This window comes from Balaenoptera acutorostrata, chromosome 17 (assembly GCF_949987535.1).
Source record: "Balaenoptera acutorostrata chromosome 17, mBalAcu1.1, whole genome shotgun sequence".
NCBI classification, from domain to species: Eukaryota; Metazoa; Chordata; class Mammalia; order Artiodactyla; family Balaenopteridae; genus Balaenoptera; species Balaenoptera acutorostrata.
Genome location: NC_080080.1, coordinates 6,956,946 through 6,977,206, shown reverse-complemented (window position 1 = coordinate 6,977,206; position 20,261 = coordinate 6,956,946). Strand labels below are relative to the sequence as shown.

Sequence of the window (20,261 nt, the reverse complement as noted above, 5' to 3'; positions counted from 1 at the left end):
GAGTCCCATTTGCTCAACATTGTGTTTGTGTGTTTCTTCTATGTAGTTGTAGGTTGTTCATTCTCACTGCTGGTAGTATTTTATTCCATGAATATGCCACAATTTATCCATTCTACACTGGTGAGCATTTGGGTTGTTTCCAGTGTATGGCTGTTACAAATGGTGCTACTATCAATGTTTAAATATTTCTTTGGGTAAAAATATGTGCGCATTTCTGGAGTTGCTGGCTCAGGGGGTGTGCATATATTCACCTTTAGTAGATGCTGCCAGACTGATGTCCAAAGTGGCCGGACTAATGTATTCCCACCAGCAGGGCATAACCATTCCTATTGCTTGACTACCTTCCCAACTTTTGCTATTTTCTGTTGTTTTCAGTTTTAGACATTCTTGTGGGTAGTAGTGGTATCACATTGTAATTCTAATTTGAATCTCCTGATGACCAATGAAGCTGAGTGCATTTCATACCTTTATTAAGTCCATGGTTAGTGCCTTGGCCAGCTCAGGCTGCTATAACAAAATACCACAGATCAAGTGGCTTAAACAATAGACAATTTGTTTCTTCCAGATCTGGAGGCTGGAAGTCCAAGGTCCAGGTGCTGGCAGATTCAGTGTTTGATGAGAGCCCTCTTGGCTTGCAATGGCCACCTTCCTCCTCACCTGGTAGAGAGAGAGAGAGGACTAGACTCTTCCTCTTCTTGTAAGGACACTAATCCCAACGTGAGGGCCCCACCCTCATGATCCATCTAAACACAATTCCCTCCCAAAGACCCCACTTCCACATATTATCACACTGAGGGTTTAACATATGAATTTTGGGAGGACACAAACATTCACTCCATAACAATCAGGAAGGGGCCTAGTCTACCTTCTCTGGGCACCAAAATCTTGACTGCAGTTGTCAGTGGGAACAATCTATTTCAGTTACAATTCATAAGGGAACATGTAGGAATTTGACAACATAGGAAGATAAAAATACAAAAAAAAAATCATCAAATTACCTTAACTAAAATCAAACTCATCCAATTACCTTAACTTAGTTTGTTGACATTCACTTAGGCTTGACTCCATACCAGGCACTGCCTGTGGGCTTTATTTAAACCATACCATGAAATGGTCTCAGTGCAGCTTGTTAAACAGTGAAATGAATCCAATATCCATGCATGTTTCTGCACACAGGAGTGTGTGCACACAGAGAATGCACTCTTCATGCTGCAATCCTGGTACTGCCCCTACTTCCCCACACTACCTTCCCAACCCCAAATGCAAGAGAATTAGTAAGACTCATGGTTAGATATGGCTAAGTAAAATATTTCCTTCCTGACCCCACTCAGCCTCTCGCATTCATTCACTCAACATCTATTTATTGGGCATTGTCTAACGCCGAGCACTGTCCTATGCATGGGATACAGCAGTGAGCGACCCAGGCAAGGTCCCACCCTCATCTAGCTCCCAGTATACATCTTTGTAAACTGTAAGAAGAAGAAGAGTGCACAGGGACGATCACAGAAACCAAACCATAGCACAATGCATCAGGGTTTTCTGGGAAAATTAAACCCGTTAACAGACAACTCCCAAATGAAGTCAGATTTCAATTCATTTTCATGGCTTGAGAGGTGACTCACCTCCATTCCCCCTCCCATGCCCTGTCCCACTAGGCTGGGGTTCCACTGTGCAAGGGAAATTCAGACCCTAAATTTTGTGCTTTTTATCATAGAAATGAAATGAATACTGGAGTGAAACACCTTTTTAAAGTGAAGCTGTGTTGGAAGAAAGACGAGCTTCAGGAAAGAGAAGTGACTGATTGGGGGAGGAAACACATCTAAATGATCTATGAGAACACGTATGCAACTATTTATGAAAATCTTGGAAATCCTCCTTTGCTAATGAAAGATAAAAGGAAGAAACTCACAAAGCTCATCTTCAATGCAAGATAACATAATATTTTCCTCATACAATTCTTGGGGAAGATAGATTAGTTCCACTTTTTAAGAGCTGTAGGATTTTGGAGGAGGGGAACTTAACCTAATCTTGGGGGATGGAGGCAAGTTCTATGAGGGGACCCGTCTTTGTTATAAATCCATACATGGAGGGCAATATCCTCTCATGAGTTCCAGTCAAAGACCATACTTTTTGCAGTTAGAAGCAAAAAATTGGTCAGTTTCTTCTTTGACTTAGCTAATTGGAACATTTCATTAAATGGGCTTCCTCCCTAATTCTGGTCTTAAACCTGCATCAGCATAATCATGACATAATCATAATCATGACGTATCTTCTGGCTTTTATTTCATCAATTTCGGCCCCTCTCACTCAAAGACCTTCTGTGAATCCACTCTGTCCAAAATCCTACCTTCTCAGGGCCTCATTTGAGAGCCCCAAAGTCTGACTTCTACTTACTTTTTTGCCATAATTGCCTGCTGTCCTTTACATGAGGGTGGGCATGGCAGAAGGAGACCTGAGTATCTGATTGGTTGGAAAGTTCTTTCTGGCTTCCTCTGGGGGCCTTTACATGGGCCCCTCTCCCCATGTGATGCATCCTCTCAAGCCCATTTGCCATCTGGGTTTTTTTCTGCTATGATCTGTTTAGTATCTTATTTTGTGTTTTACTCTTCTGGATTTCAACTCAGTTGCAAACTTTTTGAGGAAGGCTTTTCTCCTCTACAGGGTCCAGATAAAAATGCCTGCAGCAAATGATACCACGCCACTTAGGTGGAAATGCCTGAGATCACAATAAAGCCGGATCGACCTGACCTTTAATCAGCTTGTTGACCTTGGGAAAGTTCTTTAACCGTCATGCAGCCTCAGTTTCCTCATCTGGAGCATGAGCATGATTACGCCTGGCTGCATTCTTGCCAGCATTGGGCAAGAAATCTAAAGTAGTTAGTACGTGTGGAGCAATTCTCCCTGAAAACTACTTAGCATCGTGCAAAAAAGTACCTGTGGCCTGTTGCCTCCCTCAATAGATCCTCACATATAAACAGATTACTCTTACTCTGGGACCTAGTACTTTACCTATAATACAAGATCCAGAGTAAAATTTTACAATATTATGTATTTATTATCATTATTTATAAAGAGGAAAAAAAATTACAGTACAGAAAATAGAGGTGGGGTGTATGCAGGCTGCAAAGTTTTAAACTAAGATGGAGCCCCAGAGCTGAAAGAATGAGTGAGTGCGTGGAGGAATCTGATGAGAGAGGGGTTTGAAATGAGACTCTGCGTTGGACGCTCAGGCATGGACTCCCCTGTCTCCTCTTCCGGCTCAGTCTGCAGAAATGTCACCTTGAGGAAAACCCAGGGAGTGTTGATGCTTTGAAGGGTTTTCAGAATGTTCTCGCCTGCTGTGAGGGTTGGGACCGAGGAAGGCAGCCGAGAGCACATCAAAACCCACAGCTGTCTGGAGCATCAGCCGGGCAGGGGTTTTGGTCTCGCTGGACAAGTTTTGATCATCTAAAAGCAAGAACTCTTCCATTTTGCTAGCTCAGGAAAAGACCCTAAGGTTTTTCACCAAAGTCAAAGCACAAATAAAGACTTTCTCTGCCTGACAAGGAAAAGAGGGGCCCACAAAACTAAAGACAGGGCTCTGTAAGAGATGCTGGGGGCAACATTAGGAAACTGTCTTATTTTCACAGTGGCTCCTCCTCCCACATTTAGTGGCCGATCCAGAGCTGATCTGAGGCCAAGCCCGTGGGAAACCATGTGGTATTTTTTGAGCGACTTAGGGAAGGAACCCCACCCAAAATATCACCTTCATACTCGATTTCCATCATTAAAAGTCACGCCCTTGAAGCCCGAGTGATTTATCAACTCACTTAGTAAATGTGTTTATTTATACCAGGCTGCATACCATAAAGAATTTTAAGCACCTTTCCAGGACATATTTACTATAAGCTAAGGCATAAAGAAGAATTAAAAGGGACCAAATAAAAATAAAGGTAAAAAGTTTCAAAGAGAGGTAAAAATAATACAAAGGTGAAAGGCATAGGGTATATATAAGTGCTATAATTGAATCTAAAATTTTTCTCTTGGCTGGGAAAACAAAATAGAAGACATAGTCTTCTTACAGTTCTTACTATCAGGGAGGAAAAACTTAGACGCCAGCGTAGTAAAGGCTCTGAGAAGTCCTGCAGCAGATTACAATAGCAACACAGTAACAGCCATTTGTGGTTCTATGTTCCAGGCACTGTTGGAAGTGCATTGCACATATTACCTCATTTAATCTCACAATGACCCATGGCATGGAGAGCTGGACATAGTCATTTGGCACCTGTCAGTGCTGTCCCCTCCATCTTGTGTATCTTCCTGAAATGCAGAGGCTGGGACTCTGAAATGGCATGGTCCACACTCTCTTACACATGGGATTCCAGCTGAGAAAAAAGTTCCACTAGCAAGATGCTCTGTGCTGAGATGGGGAAGGAGGAAGTGAAGATGGAGCCAGTTCCTGTGGGTTGGCTATTATTAGTGTCCAGTGGGCGTGGTCACGGGGACCAGTGTCCAGCTGCTGCCTTTGGGTACAAAGAGGCAGTTGTGGTGGTGACGGTGACTAGACTGACTTTTTGATGGTCAGGCCAGTCCAGCAATGGCAGTGGTGGCTTCCTGAACCCTGAATGGTACCTACCATGGTATTTCAAGCATGGCCCTATGATTCCTCCCATTTCTGATCATGACAGAGGCACAGTTAGTTCTATTTTCTTTTTTTCTGGACATCACTCCTGGAGGTCCAGCCTAGAATTTCCTCCTCCAGTCTTTCCCGGGCTTTTTTGTAAGCACCTAATTTCCTCTGTTGAATCCTTTTCCACCCAGAATGCTTGCAATGTTCTCTGTTTCCTGCACTGAACCCTGACTCACACGGGCAGGTAGCAATATCATTTCTATTGTGTGGATAAAGAAACCGAGTCACAAAAAGCTTAAATAGTTTGCACCGAGTCACAAAGCTAATAAAAAGCCAAGCTAGGACTCAAACCTGGTTCAGTAGTCTGATGCCAAAATCCACTCTCTGAACTGTTTAATTTTGTTTAACTCAGAATTTCCCAAACCAGTTGACTCCAGAAACTGCTTTTGTGTAACACCTATTAATATTCCGTGGAAGTAATCCCCGAAAGGACCGCCTTCAAACATGGTATTTTCAGCTACTTTTTTTCACCCAGTGGGTTCTGGCCATGAGTGACATGGATGTATCAGTGGCGGGAGAAGAAAGGGGGTGCGTCCTCCACCAGATTCTGGAAAGAATACATGAATTGGGAGCTGGGGAGGAAAAGCACAGTCCAGCCAGAGGCGCACAGGAGTCTTTGAAGTGCAGAGCATGAGGTTAGTGTGGTATATGTTTGAGGGCAGGACTCGCAGTGTGTCTTAGGGACAGGTCATCACTTTTCTGCACTTTTGTTTCTGCACCTGTGAAATAAAATCAACAATACTGTTCACTCGCTGGTGTTTTGTAAAGAGATGATTTGGTCAGAATTCTTCCTGATGTGAGCCACGGAAGGCCAATTCAAACTAGCTCAAATAAAAGATAAACGTTTGGCTCTAGGCCCTAGCTCACATCCTCATCCCTCCTGCTAACTTACAGCCAGCATCAGTGTGTGGGTCCAGAATTCTTTTGACCTTCAGGGCAATTTTTTCTTTCCAGGGGCTGATTTCTCCTTCCATGGTTCTGGGTCTGGATTAATTGAATCTATTGAACTGATTTCCTTAGTTTTGAATTTTGGAAAGAAGGAATAGGGTTCTTGTTTAATCTCTCTGGAGGCATCTGGATATGTTGTGCAAAATGACTCCCTTCTCCCCGAGCTCTGCATGCCCAGGGGAGGGGTAGACTTTGCTAAACCACACACACACACACACACACACACAGGCATGCACACACCCAAGGCAATGCACACACACATCCATGAACACTCATGCATGTGTACATACATGCACACACACATGCATGAACACATACACACTACTGTAATTCACTGTGCAGTGGAGATCTTGGACTCTTGTTGAGAGTGGAGATTGTTAGGAAGGGGTTTGGAGGAAGCATGGAAAAGGGGGCAGACGTGTTGGGAAAGGGGTGGAAGAGCCTCTCCCTCAAACTTTATCTTGGGATTTTGGGCCGTAAGAAAAGACTAATGTAAATGGTCTTACGCTCAGTGAGTAAGAGACGTTCTAAGGCCACCTGCTTGCTTCACTTCAGGTCTTCGGGCCACCTCCCTCACACCGGTTGTGTCCTCCCTCTGCCCGCTGCCCCCCTGGGATTCATGGTCATTATGTTTATGGTAGGCATTCAGGAGGATGCAGAGATCGACCCCGGCTGGAGGAGCCATTAGTCTGACCCAGGTCCCTCTGGGAGCCATTAGTCTGACACTCCCTCTCCCTCTGGCTCAAGCCTTCCTGGGCCTCTCTGCCAGGTGGCTGCATGGAACTGGGGCCCCAGGGGCTCTGCAGCAGAGAGATGTCTGGTTAACCATTAAATTGGAACATATGCTAGAACATCTGAAATGAGGGAAAGACAATGTCAGCACGGCAGGGCGGGAGGAGCGCATTCCTGGAAGGAAGGAGGCCCAAGCTGGCTCTGTCACCTGCGAGTGGTGTCACCTTGGACAAGTCCTTTTGCTTCTCTGACCCTGGATTTCCTTCTCTGCAAAATGCTGTGGTTGGACCAGCTGAGTTGAAAATGGCCGAGTTACACTACCAGCCCTGGGCCATGACCTTCCTAGTCTTTAGGCGAGAGAGAAAAAACTCCCATTGTGTACCCAAGGTGGCTTTGGATTTTTGTTGTTGCTGTTGCTACAGCGACTTAGCCTGTACTCCAGTCCCAAGAATGACACCGATTCCAGTAGGGGTGGGGAACCTGAGAGCGGGGATGACCTGTGCCCCATACCCAAGGTGAATTCCTGGAAAGCAGCAAGACCTCAGAATTTCCTCTGGACCAGTATGCCTCAGGCAGCAATGCAATAACTGGACCAGGTGCCTCCCACTGGCATACTTGAGGGATTTAGATCCTGAGAGAGGAGCAGGGAGGAAGCTGAATGTTCAGGCATCAGATGAGGAACCGACTGGGTCTGCTCGGAGGTAAAAAGGCATAAAAACGCAAAGCTCATCCAGGGTCATTCTCTTTTTCCACGTGTAACCTCCTGTCTAGTTTCTGCCTGCTTTTGGTCGTTCTCCTGTACCTGCAGGTAGTTGATTTATGTATGTTTTGCTTGTGTCTATGTCTATGTTTATGTCTATATCATCAAGATCTAGCTAGCTAGCTAGCTAGCTATCCTCCAGAGGATATACTTATTATCTATGGGAGGATTGGTCCAATGTGAGCTAGTTCACCATTACTAGAAGCAGAATTGTAAAACTCTATTCTCCTGGGCAATAAAATGTTATTTCTAAGGCAGGAAAGGACCAACTATGGCCATACACATTTGTTCACTTATCACTTATGGCTGCTTTCTAGTTCCAACAGCAGAGTTGCCTATCTGCAGCAGAGATGTGCAAAACCAAATGGTCTGCAAAACCTAAAATATTTACTGTTTGGCCCTTTATGAAAAACTTTCCAACCGTCAATCCACAGGGATGAATGAACTACATAATTATTCATAAATAAATAAATAAATAAATAAATATATATATATATATATATATATATATACACCCAGGATATAATTATCCTGGGTAATTATCCATAAATATTTCTTGTTAATAGGATTTTGAAAAGAATTAGAAGGTAGAAAGTTTAATGTCACATTTTCTGGCTAGAATTTGGGCTAGAAACAGTGTGTGTTGCTCCTTAAATGAAGATCTGTATGCTTTGATAAACTGAATGAGGCTCAGGGGTTAAAATTCTTCACCAGGTTCACAAGGGTAGTGAGGCCAGGCCATGAGTCAGACGTAGAGCCTCTCGCTCCGAGGTGTGTGCCCTTTCTACTACACCTGCAGAACTGCCTCAACCTGGGAGGAAACATTCTTCCAACTCAGCCTTCCGTGATGTTTGTGGAGAGAGCGCAATTAAGATTCTGACTTGAACGACTGGATGCTCTGTTCTTTGGAATCTCTCGAGGTCAGAGGCCAATTGACTAGTCCCCTCCTCCTGTTTCCTTCTTTGTCCACGTTCCTCTCAGCTCTCTTTTAAGATACATGCATTGGCTTTAGCCTTCGGCACCTAACTTCCCACTCCAGCCGGGGCTGCCATGAAAGATTCACGCTACCATTCATGTATGTTTCACACGCTATCTGCCAAGTCATAGCCCTGCTTATCTTCTTCCTCCTGAAACATCTCCTGCCTCCCAAACTGGGTAAATGACTGCCCTTTTTCAAAACAAGAATTTTGTCCCAATTTCCTTGTTCTTACAAAGCAAGTAAGTGTTTTTTAGACCAGTAGGCATATGGCAGAAATTACCACTCCATTTCTTGGCACTCTTAAGTCTTTCTCCAGAAATGTGTTTCTTGATACAAAAACATTATTTGTAATTTATTCCTAATATTGTTCCTTGGTGAGGGGCAGTGGGAAGCACAAAGAGGAAGAAAGAGAGTGAGTGAGGTTGTGGTGATCATGACTTTACCTACAAACATGGATAAAGCCGGAGGACTCTCAAACAACGACTGAGTCAAATCAATGAATGGGACCTTGAATTTTTCTGCATTTTCACGTGTGAGAATGGTTAGCATTTGTTAACTCTGTAATTCATGTTTGTTGTATCCTTCTCTGTTTTTTTGGTATATCTTCCAAATATACAAATATATATCTCCAGCCAGGAGCTCTGCTCTGAATTTCAGTCTTATACGTACAGCTACCTAAACACTGTCTCCACCTACAGTACCAGATACATCTCAAACTTAAAATAAACAAGCCAAAAAAACAAAAAGAAAATGAGAGAAAGAATGGAAGGAAAGAATGGAGGAGGGAGAGAAGGAAACATTCATTCACTCCCACTCTTTAAAACCTGTTCCACTCCTTTTTTCAGAGCCCATTTTTGGAACTGGGATCTAAAATATTTAGGACTGAAATGCCTGTCCCTTAGGTTTCCGGACTACGTGTTAGTTAAGCCATAGGAGATGAACAGTGGCAGGTAATTCTTGACCTCGCCCACCGCATTCTTGCTTTTGGCACGTGTAACTTGCCCAGCCACTCTCTCCACTCCCCAGCACTCCCCTTGCATTGAAGGGGGAGTAAGAAATATGAATGTTCAGAGACTAGGATATAAACTGGACCACAGTTACTGGTAGACTTGGATGTTGCATTGACAGATGTTATAAACTTGTTTCTCACTCTCTTTTCCCTCTTTGTCAGTTGGTGACTTGGGTGTGAGGACCTCCTGCAGCTGCCTCCGTGGGGAAGTGAGCTTGGAGCCTGCTCTGGGGAAGCAGCTTCTGGGCCCTGCAGGTAGTTCCCAAGGTCGAGATTTGGACTATGAGTGGAAGACTCCACTCAGCCCTAGTCTCCAATCCAACTGTGGGTCCAAAGCTATTGTTTGTTCTTGTTTCTGTTCCTGTCATCTTTTTTCCTGACTATTATCCATCGTCAGAACACTTAAAAAGAAGCAGCAGTGTGGGTTATATATATTTGGGCACTGAACCCCAACCTCAAATTTTTAACAACATGAAATATATGAAGAGGAGAAGAAAATTGACATACGCTGAGAAGCAGCTATGTGCTGAGTACTCTACGTATATTGTTTCACTTAATTCTCAAATAATGCGTATCTCAGCTGAAATAGCTTTTCCCCCATGTTACAGAAAAACCTAGCTTCATCTCATTGCTAAGAGCTACGATTCTCATATCCATTTGGGTGAAAATGGGGGTGGGCGCTCTCCTCGCCCACTGTGCTCTGGGCACACACACCTCCTTGTGTTCTCCAAACATGCCCAGCCCATGCCACCTGAGGACCTCTGTGTGCTCTCCTCTCTGGCTTGTTCCCCAGCCTCCAGCTGGGCTCCCTCACCTCCTTCCACTCCTTTTCTCACATCTCACTGTCTCTACAAAGCCTAGCCTGATGACCCTATTTAACATTGCAAACTGCCTGCCCCTTTTGCCGATCATGACATGGTTGATCCCTCTTCCTTTAGTCTATTTTGACTGTTTTTCCATAGCACTATCCCCTTCTCACCTACCATATAATTTACTTACTTCAAGTATTATTTATTCTCTGTCTGCCGCCTCTGAAATGTAAGGTCCATAAGAGTTAGAAACTTTATTCTGCTTACTGATGTATCCTGAGTACTTAGCAGAGTGGCTATCTAACCTACAGTAAATGCTCAAAAATATTCGTGGAGAGAATGAACGAATGGCCTCCTTCCTTTCTTTGTCCAGTTACTGATGTAGCCCGCTTCTCTGCTGCCACTTTCTCCTCACCTCACCTTCACCTCCACCCTGGACCTCCACTGACATTGTGGGTGGTCACCTCCTAGAACCCCAGAACCACCTTCTTTCCTTGATGCTCTGCTGGTACCACCCCTCTGGTTTCAGAATGAGGGAATTGTACGTGTCCCTTTACCTCCTCACCCAAGGCATGAACATCTGTAACCTTTAATTCCTCCAAGACACCAACAATCCAAGTTGGCTGAATATAGGACTTTAAATGACAATTTGGAAGAGAATAATGCGAATGGCAATTACACACTGCATGGGGATCAACTCTAAGTCAAATGTCCAACCTCAGTCACTGATTCTAAACATTCACTGGTCATTCCTGATACACAGGAAATTTCTTTTTGCTGGGTCCTCTTAGGTTCCAACCTCCTGCCACCCCCTTTCATCCCGTCTTGGTTTGATGACTATTCCCTGCTTGCCTCTCTTGGCTGGGTTTTCTGGATCTGCTGAATTCCATCATTTGGAACAATCCTAGGACAGCCCCCCAGTTCATCTTCCATTATTGTCCAGGGTCATTTTATTTTCCTTTTTTGCAGTCATCACCTTCCAAACCATTATGGCGCTTTGTTGTTCAGAAGTAGGAAACCACTGTGGTTTTGCTTAATCAAACCTCCACTGTGTTCAAATCTCCACCCAGTGACATGAGGAATAATAGGAACTTTGAAGTTCCAACTTTGCTTTCTGATTTTTGGTTTTTGTAAGGGTCAGGTCAAATGTTTAGCCAGGGCTCCTACCCTTCTCTCTATGGGAAAAGCATTGATGGGACCCTGGAGAGATGAAGAACCCAGGAGGGATGGGGTTTAGTTTCTTTCCTTTACATGGGTGATTTTTAACCCTCGCTGAACACAAAGGATCACCTGGAGAGCTGTTAAAAATCTTGACACTCAGGCCATACCCAGGCCAATTAAATTAGAATCTTAAGGGTGGGGCCTACTTTGCAGTTAGGCTGAGAACCACACTGTTTTATATTTATAGCAACTATAAAGTGGCAATTGTCTGCTTTAGGGATGTGAGACCGAAAACCAGAGAAGTCTGCACAGCTAGTTCCTTGTGGAAGGCATCAACCCGGGGGTCCATACTCCACACTCCAGGTCCCACGCTTTTCCCATGAGAAGCAAGACCTCATCTCGTAGGGGAGTCAGACGTGGAAACAAAAAAATTCAGTATAATGTTACAGTAGAGGCATTGTAGGCACTTTGCAGTCACAGAGGGGAGACCATCTAACTTTAAGTGGCAGGTCAGGAAAGGGGCTTTTGTGAACTTTTTCCTGCTCTAGGGCAGCCTGGGGGATGTTTTGTTCTGGCCTGGTTTTACTGGGATAAGCAGATTAAGAAGCCAAGGGAGTTGAGAGCATAAAGGATGAATTAATGCAACCCCTCATCCCCCAAGGGAAAAATCCTCATCAAATTCCCATTGAGCTTGTAGCCCCTCTCCTCTCGTTAACCAGGGAGGGAATCTTCCCTGCTCCTGCTTCTGTTCTTTCAGGAAGGCTCATTAGCTACCGAGCAGTTCTCCTTCAGCTGGGGTCTGCTTTGAGATCACTCCATCAGGCTTTCAACAGTGTGGTTAGGCTGGGGTCTCACGCCTGTAAATGGCCACCTGGGAATAAGGGGAGTCGGTGGGATCAGGACCTCTTTACTTTGCCAGCAGGTTGGGGAGGACGCTGCTAAATTCTGTGGAAGACTGTGCTTTTCCGGCTGGCTTTCTTTCTTTCTTTTTTTTTTTTTTTGGGTGGGGATGGGGGTGATGCAAAAAGAAAGAGATGGTGTGGCAGAGACAATAGGAGGTGTTCTCCAAAATCCTGTCTCATTTTTCTATGTGTTGGCACACAAAGGACTGCATTCCTCAGTCTCCACTGAAGTTAAATCAGCGTCATGGACTGCATTTTGGGGTCAAGGGGATATTTAGAAATATTAGCTACTTCCAGGCCTGACTCTTAAAAATGCCCCCACCTGGCACTCCTGTTTTCTTTTCTGTTGCTACAACAACACTGTAAGTTGTATATTGAGGTAGGGGAATACGGATCCCTTACAAAAGAACTGTACCATAGAATCTCCTGGCCTGAATGAACTTCACATATGTAAAGTTAAGGCCCTGAGATTATGAGGTTTGTCCATTGCAGCAGCAAGAGATTACCTATCCTGACTAATACACGTAGACAAACTTTAACTCCTATATTCCAGCACAGATAATCCTGAAATATATTTGTACACACACAAATAGACACATAGACAACTTCACATACACAGAATCTAACTCATATACATAAGTACAGACACAAATGCACTGACATTCTATGCACACACAGAAGCACAGTTCATCCATACATACTTTCTTCAGCATGGGAGATGCACACATCGACCTGCTATGGATGGACAAACATGCACACAGAGTGATCCAATTCCTGATCAGCTGCGTTCCTTGCAGCCCAAGACTTACTTAGGTTGATTTAAACCTCCACCAATTTACTCTACCTCAAAACTCTGCCAATTCCCCCTAATTGATAAAGTCTCCATTGAGGGACTGTTCTTTCTATCTAGGGGGGAAGAGAGGCCTCAGGTTATTCCTCTACAGCCCTTTCAGGTTGAAGTCTTCCTTGGAAATAAATGCCCTGTGGTGTCACATCTTACTCACTGTGTGCAATGAGCCAGGCTGAGGGACAGAGGCTGTAGGATGTCCTCCGAGACGGCACAGTTAAATGGAAAAGTCTTAGTGTTTGAAGTCAGAAGACCTGGATTTGATCTCTGGCTCTGATCTTGGGTGAATCACTCAACTCTGAGTGTTAGTGTCCTCGGGTAAAAGCAAAGATAATGTGATCCCTACCTCACAGCTTTATGAAGATACACTGAGGTCATTTATATGAAAGTCCACTGTTAGTATTTTAGATCAATGAGCATAGCTTGAGTGCCATGCTTGTGGACGAATACTGTGTTCCATCTCTGTGCTAGATACTGGAATTACAGAGGTAAGCAGTCCTGTTCCCCCAGTTCATGGGGCTGTGAGTGTAGGGCAGAGAAGTTATCTATAAACCAATGGCCATACTGGAGGCCACACAAGGTACAAAGAAAGCGTAGGAAAGGGACACTGAAGTGGGAATGTTAAGGAAGGCTTCTCAGTGGAAGTGATAGTTGAGTTGTCTCTTGAGAGGTGAATAGGAGTTTGCCAAGTGGACAAAGAAAAGAAGAAACCGCGAGCAGAGAAACAGTGCTCACAAAGGCCTAGAGGCATAACCACATGACCTGCTCTGTGAGTCTCGTGGATAATTGGTCCTATTTCCTCAATTTCAGATGCATGTTTTTTATATTTTAGTATTTTAAAATTCCATATGAGTCTGGAAACTAAGGAAATACAATATAAGATAGATTGGCCTTAAAGATGTACAATTCCAAACATAAACATAAGATTTAAAAAAAAATGTGACTTGCACAGTGAGAAAGCAAGGAGTAGAAATCCTAATTTTTTTGGACAGCCCATTTTTACATGTTTTTGAGGCTAAATTTACAGACTTGGATGTTTCTAATTTACGCTTGTATAGTAAGTTGTTGAATAACAGCTTCTCGACCACTATCACCTAACTCAAAATTCAGGTCCACTTTTCCCGTGAGCTCAAGGATTTAAGTTTCAATAGCTCTGATTCATGAGTCACTCCTGTTGGGAGTAATTGTCAAAAAAGGATATTAGGCAGTTTTCAAATAGCAGCTCAATCATGACAATTTAGTAAATAAAGGTATGGTTTCACTTTGGTTTTGGCACGGGAAGTTATTTCCTCAGACCGAAATAAATGCCATTCTTTCCCATGGATTTTGACGTCTCCAAAGTGTTTCTAAACCAACTGCCCTGTCAAGCATTCAAGTCCCTCTCTGTATCTGGAGCCATGGTGGGACCTGAGAGGCAGAGGCAGAAAATTCAAGGCGTAAATTAAGAAACGCATCAGACAATATCACAGGGGAGCAGGGCTGGTGGTGGGGATTAAAGGGAAGGCCTTCTTCGTGTGAGTGTTATCTACAAGAAAGCCAGAAACGTTTTTGAAGATTTTATTGAAATGTAAGAATAGGAAATCACTGAAAAGCTTTTAGCAAGCTAAGTTTACGAATAGCATAGGTTCATTAGAACAAAAAAAAGGAATGTCGTCGAGGTCTGCATTTTGGGGGTACACTTTTTGTGTATTTTTCTGAAGGTGCAAGTATTTGTTAGGGTCCTCATAGGCTCTCTGGGGATACTGCTCCCTCTAACACTTCTTTCGCATTGGGAATCAGGTTCCTAGGCTGGGAATGCTCCTACCACATTGTGATTCCAGAAACTTATCTTTATGGAAGGAAAGGGCTGATTTCCTTCCAAACTCTTTGGTCCATAGCTGAGAAAATTGTTTTCTTGTTCCTCCCCACCCCTGAAAATTTTGTTGTGTCTCTTCTGACCAAGAGCTCAGGACAGGGTCATGTTTTTATTAGAGCTTTTGTAAAACCTATATCTGCTTTTTTAAAATGTCAAAGCCAGTTTGCCTGTGCCCTTCTTCCCATTCACATGATTCTGCTTTGCTTTTAACAATGGAGTATCACCTCCTCAAACAGGAATTGTCATTATTTCCCCTTATTCTTGACATCTTCAAGTTGTTTGGCAACCTACTTGGATTTTGTCTCACTTATAAGCAATGACATGTGCCTGAACACACCTTCTTTCTGTTTTGATGTGTGTCCTCTCTGGGGAACTTTGCTTTGTGACAGTTGTAAGAGAACTGATTTGAAAGAAGAGATACTTGACATTACCACAGAAGATTCCTGAAGGCTGGCGAGTCTGGGCATTGACAATCATCTTCTCACTGTGACTCAGGTAACTTGATTTATTGTTTGTTTGTTTTTTTTCTTCAAAACTCCAAAGTAATGGGCTAGGGTAGGCACCTTCTATGTACCAGAGGATTTATAAACATAATTTCAGGCATTGCTCACAATAATAACCTTGTCATGTTGGTATAATTATAGTAACCTCATTTTATGAATGAGGAAACCAAAGCCTTGAGAGGTTGAAGATCTTATCTAACCCTCTAGTCAGAACCTCTGATTAAAGCATCTGCAACCGAAGGAAGGAAATCAGTGCTGCAGTTCTGGAATGAGTACCACGAGTCAATAAATATAATTCTTATTATTTTCATTTTTAGTTTTAATGATGCCTGCTTACCGTTTCCCTTTTTGTACTAGTTGCAGTAAAAAGCTCTGCTGAAGTAATAAGAAGGACAGTAATAATATGGTTTAAAGCACAAAGAAGTTTACTTCTCTCTCATGTTAACAGTCTGAGGAAAGCATTCTATTCAATGGTACTCTTGCTCCACAAAGTCATTCAGGGATCCAGGTTCCTTCCATCTTGTGGTCCCTTCACCTCCTACAGCAGAGTCCTCAACTGTCCAGGCAAATCTGGGCCACTGTCAGGTTCCAGCCAAGCCAGTGCAGAAGAAGAGCAGGTAGGTAGAGGAGACATCCATCCCTCCAAGGCACCAGCTTGGAAATGGCATATATCACTTCCACCATAGTTGAGCTGGCCACGTCTTTAGTACTCTTACTAGTACTAAAGAAGAGAGAATTGATTTAAGGGAATAAAAAACAGTCTCCAGAAAAATATCATTATCCTCAAATTTGTATATTCCAGCAATATCTGAGGACCCACTCATTTCTTCAGAGTGGGTTATCTTTAGAATTTATTTTCCTTATGGGTTTTGCTTAGCACTGGACTGAGGTCACAGTAACTCTGTAGTGATTCGTTGCAAACGTGACTAGATGAATATAATTTAGAATTCTCCAAGTGCCTACAGTTGCTAGGGTCTGTAGTTTTCTTCTCTTAGTTCACATTCCCAGTTTAACACAAAAGGGACCAAGACTCAGGGGGGCTGTGTAACTTAGATGAGGTGGGGCAGCTAATCAGTGCACAGAGTGGTCCGCCTGAAGCTGAAGTCCAGTGGTCTCCCTGACCACCAGCAAGACTAAACAGAGAAGAATTAGTAAACAGGGCTACCTCTCACCTCTTCCTGATGGTAGACCAAGCCCATGCTCTGGGGAGAAAGACTGGGGAAGGGGTGAGCATGCAGTCCTGGCTGTTTCTGAATCTATAGCGTCAGGGATCCCATTTCTGCCTCTTAGGGTCACAGTCATTCACCATTTTTGATGGATTGCTGCAAAGATGGGGCAGAAGTGTATTGAAATGAAAAAAATACATATTTTCACTGCTCAGACCTCCCATTGCAGAGAAAAGAGGGATCCTGGTAAGAGAGAGAGAGAGCAAAGCATTGGGTGTCAGCAGTCTGGGGTTCAAAGCCAGACATGCAACCTTTGGTAAGATAATGAATGTTACCAAGCCTTTGCTTCTCATCTTGAAAACAGGCATTATAACTACCTTTTGGGTGTGTTGGGAAATTAGATTATAGACATAAAATCCCTGGCAAAGAGTCTGGCTCATAGTAAGCTATAAATTATAGCTGTTACGATTGTTACTACTTTACCTTTCTGCATTTTCCCAAACTTTTTCAATGAATATGAATTAGCCTATTCAGTGAATATGTTTGGTACTATAAAAAGTATGTATACACCAGAATAAAACTAAACCATGCTAGGCTAACTGCATACTCTAGCTCCTATAGGGGGCAGTGCTCTTAGAGTTGCATTACTGAAGGGAGTCTGAACTTGGATTTCCCTCCCTCCCTCCCTTCCTTCCTTCCTTCCTTCCTTCCTCCCTCCCTTCCTTCCTTCCTTCCTCCATCCACCCATCCTTCCCCTCCTTCTTTCCTTCCTTTCCTTTTCCTTCTTTTTTTCCTAACTTATACTCACCTACTTTAAAAAATTGAGGCAGTTAAAAAAAAAATTGAGGCAGTCTGCATCATAAAAACAAGCGTGTGCTGACATGGTTTACACAGAAAAGACTAGAAATATTTTAAGAGATGAGAAAGAACGGAACTAAGAACATAGGTTGAGATTCATTCACTCATCACAACTTTCAACATTCATAAATAGTTTTATCAAATATAGAAGAAACAGGGGAGCGGAGGAGTCAGAGTCTCTATCTCCCAAGAAGCTATTGTCTAAGGAGAGACAGAAAGTCATTAAAAAACACTTATTGCCATTTTTAATATACACAGAGTCCAACACTTGGGATTGCAACTGAGTTCTAAATGTAGCTGTTTCCTGGTAGCCAAGGCAAAAATGTGCCTAGAACACAGTGAGTTCAGTCTTTCCTTTTATCTGATAAAAGGGCACATGCAAATCCTTCTGGCAAGAAAGCTAACCTGGATTCACACACTGAGTCACTGACTCACCAGGACTCTTGGTTACTGTGTTCATGCCATTCATAAAAACCTTTAATTCAAAAGTGGTAGTTACAGCCTGTTCTGTCATCATGGGTGATGTTATGCAAACAGTGTGTGCATGGCAGGGTGTGAGGGTCACCGCACTTAACAAAAATAAGAGCAATAATGATTTCATTCTAAGCAGTCTAATTTTGCCTTTGGAGTATCTCGGTCCTCCCTCTCTGGGCTCTCTGTGTCCCTAAGTTGGTTCCCATCTCTCTCTAAGCTCCCTTTTCTCTTGGGATGCCTGATTTTCCAATTTTCCAGAGCTGCCCCTTTGCTGCCCTTGTGGGCTGCTCATCTCTTAACTATCCTGATGTTACAGCCTCAGTAACGACTCTTGGGTCCACCTAGGTAACCTGTCCCCTGTTGTCATTCTCTAGAGTTGATTCTCTGTTGGGGCTACTTTGAGAACGGAGCCGGCTCGTGAAGAGGCTTGATGCATGAGCACACGTGGGCAGGCAGGCCTCCTTTGGTTGCACCCTGCGGGTTTCTTTTCACGATCACCCACTCTTCTTAGACACCAACTGGCCTCTGACCACCATATCAAGTCAGAACTATTCCTGACATGTGCAGAAGGCTTTGCAATTTACAAAGCACTTTCACACATCTCATACATGCTAACTTGGTGAGATTATGCATATTTTTAAATACTGCTTTTTCCCAGTTAACTTTACATAGTAAGTATTTTTTCCATGTTTTTCTTGAAAACTTCATTTTTAAAGGTTTCCATTGTATATAGGCAGCCAAAAGTTCTCTATTGTTGGACAATTAGGGTGTTTCCAGTTTTATTTAGAAAGCTACATTGAGAATCTTTGTGCAGAAATCTGGGCTCCGCATCTCAGATTATTTCCCAAGGTTGGATCCCTATCAAGGGGATTTCTGAGTCAAAGATTATAAAGCATTTTAAGATTCTTGAGAAGTATTGGATCTTTGCCTCATTGGTTGTATTTTCACGTGGATTCCCTTGCAGATATTTTAACAATACCAGGAAGTGTTCTTCTAACTGAACGGTGTGAAAGGATTCATTCAGAAAGACACAGTTCAACTAACAGAGAGTCAAACACACACACATACATGCACACTCAATGCTAACAGTAATTCTTTCTTTTTGAGGAACTGGTAAAATTCCTAGTCAAGTGTGACCAAGGAAAGTACCTGATCCTGCCAGAAGCCTCTTCTTCAGCTGTTTGCCTCTGTATTGAATATTAATTCTCTTTCTGTTTAGTTTGTCTCATGTACCAGGACAGTCTGTGTTTTGATGGTTCCACCTTGGGTCAAGGATTTTATACTTTTTGCATAGGACTGTTTCTCTCTGTCTACATAGAGTACAGACTCTCCTGCCACTGTCCTTCGCCACATCCATTCCTAACTTGCTATTGTACCCATGTGTGCAATGATGGAACATAAGAAGGCCTGTCACCTTTGGGGAGGGCTCTGCAAAATGTCTGATCCTGTTGTTTGTCTCTGTGAGTAATTACTTTCGTGGGTCCCATGACTCTGTGTCCTGTGACACTTTCCATTGATCCAAGTAGCCCACAGCTATGTCCTAAGCACCTATGTCCCATGAATCTCCACTCCTCCTAAATATGTCCTCTAATCCGGTCACCTAGTGGCTTGTTGTTTACCTGTTCTCACATTCATAGGGCTTTGCTGGTGTATGAACAGAGTTTTAATTTTAATTATTTGTCCAGCTCTGCTGTTCAGGTAACTTCTGTATTTTCACAGTGATGTTGTATCTTACTCATTTTTGTGATACTGAGTACTGGGACATGGTTGGTTTTTCTGTTCACTTTCTGGCATTTATTAGCGTCACTTTTTGACCAACTGCAAGCACTGGCGCTACATGAATGTGCCCTGGATTGCAACGTCAGGAGCAGCACCGCGAGGGGAGCAGCGAGACGAAGGAGTCACTCCAAGTGATACAGACGTCAATGCCAGCACCTCTTGCTTCAGAGAGGGGAAAAAAAACACAGCATGTTAGAAACTGAGGGGAGAATTTAGCTCATATGTTTGGAATCTTTAACAAGCCAATTTGCTCCCCGAAGACAGGTCTGCAAGAAGGAAAGTCAGTCTGAGCAGAGGAAGCCAATTGCAAGGAGTTAACAGCTCTCGGCTCAAGTGAAATGGCTGGAGAAGAAACCTCTGGCGGAAACCAGTAAACACGAGCTTTGCAGACACCACCTCCAGCTGGTTGCTTGCTCAGGGCTGGAGCCTCCAGAGACAAGTCAGGGACAGCCCCCACCCCGAGCCGCCAAATGAATGTGCCCACTCGGAGCTGAGGGGAAAGGGTTAATTCAGCTGAGACTTTGCTGGCTTCTGTGGGGAAGCTGAAGGGAAAACCACGCAGAGGGACTCATGAGCCTTCATGAAATTTTAATTTGATTTCATGAAAAGGTAAAGACTTGTATCTGGTCTTGCTGTATTTATTAAAGCAAGGATGAGTTCTTAGGACCGGGATGGAGCTGGGTAAAACCATGACCCCAGAAATACAGCTGTGTGTGTGTGTGCGTGTGTGTGTGTGCACGTGTGTGTGAAAGAGAGACAGAGAGAGAGACAGCGCTAAATGGAAGGTCTGAGGGTCAAACCCAGGCTCTG

At 43.5% G+C, this 20,261-nt stretch overlaps 1 long non-coding RNA gene across 2 annotated transcripts in view; it reads right to left on the bottom strand.

The window, feature by feature from the left end:
* Positions 1-580: 580 nt before the first annotated feature.
* LOC103000689 (uncharacterized) overlaps positions 581-20,261 on the bottom strand; it is a 72,859-nt gene continuing 53,178 nt past the window's right edge. The window contains exon 4 of one of the 2 annotated variants that reach the window (XR_009005813.1): positions 581-657. This is a non-coding gene — a long non-coding RNA (uncharacterized LOC103000689). Of the gene's footprint in view, positions 658-15,631; positions 15,896-20,261 lie in introns of those variants that run through there. The other variant, XR_451627.2, reaches the window with a different exon arrangement.